This window comes from Crocuta crocuta, unplaced genomic scaffold, assembly GCF_008692635.1.
Source record: "Crocuta crocuta isolate KB4526 unplaced genomic scaffold, BGI_CrCroc_1.0 scaffold101, whole genome shotgun sequence".
Classification (NCBI taxonomy): Eukaryota; Metazoa; Chordata; class Mammalia; order Carnivora; family Hyaenidae; genus Crocuta; species Crocuta crocuta.
The window spans coordinates 6,603,156-6,606,329 of NW_027527956.1; positions in this window are offsets into that span (position 1 = coordinate 6,603,156).

The window sequence follows — 3,174 nt, forward strand, 5'->3', positions numbered from 1 at the left end:
GGCCGTGGCTCTCGGATCAGCCGTGGGCCGTTGGTGTTGGTTGTCCACAGTGATGGCAGTTGTCTCATTCTAGACTGACTTGTCATTCATTCTCTTGCTAAACGTGCAGCCGCGCCCCCCCCCCCCGTGTTCGTCACAGACTCTCACGGCGATCTCAGACGGGCCTGGCAGTTTCTACTACAGCCGTGCCGTTCGCTTCAGATCTCAGCTGAGGGAAAACGCAGCTCAGGTTTCCTCCCTCTTGTGGCTTCTGCACAGTTTTTATGTAGCGATTTCCTGTGTCTCAGAGGGAAGCCTCAAAAATCACTGAATCCGAGAACTGTCAGCTAGAGAGAACATGAGCAGTCACTGTTAGGTGCAGACACTGAGCCTCTGAGAAGTTGAGAGACTTTCACACAGTGAATGAGTCACCGTAAGGACTCGCCTCTCCATTCGCGTTCTGTGGTGTCCCTATTCAGAATATCTCTTGGAAAGATCTGGAATGCAACAGAAAGTTATGTGGTGTTCGCTATACATCGTCTGAAGTTAAAACTCACCTTTCTTTGGTCGGGGCATCTGGGTGGCTTGGTCGGTTGAGCATCCGACTCTTGATTTCTGCTCAGGTCACGACCACAAGGTTCATGGGTTCGAGCCCTGCATCAGGCTCTGCACTGACGGCTCAGAGCCTGCTTGTGAGTCTGTCTCTCCGCACCTCCCGTTCGCTCTCCCTCCCTCTTTCTCAAAATAAATAAACATTAAAAAAATTTTTTTTCTTAAAAAAAAGCCTCACCTTTGGTGTAGGCAGCAGGTCTGAATGATTCTACTCCAACGACGGTATTGTGTGACAGCATTGTCACAGAGCGACATTTATGTCACCCCGGTCTCCCCAATCTGTGTGTGGAAACCCAGCCCGCAGCTGGGCCCTTGGGGGTGATTCGGGAATGGGATCCGTGCTTTAGAGAAGGGACCCCAGAAAGCTCCCTGGCCCCTTAACCGCGGGAGAACACTGCGAGACGACCGCGTCTGCACCTCGGAGGAGAGCTCTCACCAGAACCCGACCGTGCCGGCTCCTTGATCTTGGGCTTCCGGACCCCAGGATGGCGAGCAGTCAGTTTCCGTGGCGTGTGAGCCACTCGGACTGTGCTGCGTGATCACAGCAGCCTGAGGAGACTAAACAGGCGTCAGACATTGTGAAATAAATTCAGATCTGCATGTCGGTGCATCCCCGTGGTGTGTGGTGTGGAGCAGACATTGTGCGTGTTAAGCTGCAGGCACTATGGGTCAGAACAGTCCCCTGGTTTTGAAGCAGAGGCGTGTGATGAGGGCTGCAAGCCGCGGAAGCGAGCCCCGTAGGTGCCATTCTGGTTATTCTGCTTTAAGTATCGGCTCGCAGGAACGTATCTGCTGCTTCCCCTTAATCGGAAGATTTAGGTAATATTTCCCCAAATCTTGTACCTATACCCCAGATGGTAGAGGAGAGGGTTTTAAGTGACAGCCCAACAAATATGTTTTAATTAAACATCTGTGTGTTTACTTTATTTTTACTAAAACATATTGCAAAACACGTATTTGATAAAGAACTCGTACCCAAAATATACAGTTAAAATTCAACCACAGGCAAACAGTTAATTTAAAAAATGGGCAAAGACCTGAGCAAATAGCTCATCCAAGAAGGCCTGCAGATGGGCAATAAGCTCCTGGACGGATGGGTGTCCTCAGGGAAAAGCAAATTAAGAACAACAGGGAGACGCCCCTACACGCCGGTTAGAAAGGCTGGAGTCTGGAGCCCTCCTGACCCCAGCGCTGGCAGGTGCGGGGCGGGGGCTCGGCGCCCAACACAGGGTGCCGTGTGGAGCGGGGCGGCCACTACTTGTGACGGTTTGGCGAGTTCCTTTTTTTTTTTTTTTATGTTTATTTATTGAGACAGAGAGAGACAGAGAATGAGTGGGGGGAGGGGCAGAGAGAGACAGAGACACAGGATCATAAGCAGCCTTCAGGCTCCAAGCTGTCAGCACAGAGCCTGACATGGGGCTTGAACCCACGGACTGGGAGATCATGACCTGAGCCGAAGTACCCCCGGCAGTTTCTTTACAAAAGTGAAACACGCCTCCCATACAACCCGGCAGTCACGCTCCTTCGTGTTTACCCACAGGTTTTGAAGATTATGTCCACGAAAAATCCCGCACGGGTGTTCATAGCAGGTTTATTCATAGTCACCCAAACCTATATATGACCGGTGGTCTTCACGGGCAATGGATTAACAAACTGTGGGCCCTCCAGACACCGGGATGTCATTCGGCACTAAAAAGAAATGAGCTCTGAAGCCATGACAATCCACAGAGGAACCTGAAATGCCGTTCACCAAGCACCGAGTGAAAGAAGCCGGTCTGCAAAGGCCACATACTGTGGGCTCCCGGAAGAGGCAGAACCATGGAGACAGTAAATAATGATGCCAGGGGTGGCCCCGGGGGACCCAGAGTGGGGAAGGGAGCAGTGGGTGGGTGAGCACAGAGAAAGCTGAGGGCGTTGAAACTGTTGTCTACACCGCAACAGTGGATACGTGACACACATTTGTCCAGACCCACAGAATGAGTGTCCAAGACCAAGAGTGACCCTTAATGCAAGGTGTGCAGTGCATCACTACCGGCTCATCCACGGTGACGGATGTGCCAGCTAGGGCGAGATGCCCTTGGCAAGGGGGCTTGTAGGGATGGGAGGGCCTACGGAGGCTCTGTAGCAGCCACTCAACTTTTCTGTAAACCTAAAGCTGTAAAATAAATCTATTAATTAAAAAAACCCTCCAAGTTGGTGCCCAATAAATCGAGGAACCCGTTGTTATGATAAACCCCCAGTATGTGCCAAACAGGGTTCCAGCCTGGGGGGGGCCGCCTGGGAAACGGCTCCGGTCTGCAGTGCTCCTGGCCTGCCACCAGGTGGCGCTCGCTCATCTCCCTCCTAGGTCCCCCCCACCCTCCCCTTTCCTCTCCTCTTCCCCTTTCCTTCCCCTCCCTCTTCCCCCTTTCTTCCCCCCGCCTCTCCCTCTCTCCACTTCCTTCCCCCTCCCTCCCACCAATTTCTTCTTCATTTTCTCAATTCTGTTCCCGTCTTTCCCTTTTCCCATTTCTGTGTGTAAACGGTCATCTCTGGATCTAGTAACTTGGAGGTCAGTGAAGGAGGACCCCAGCTCTGCTCCTG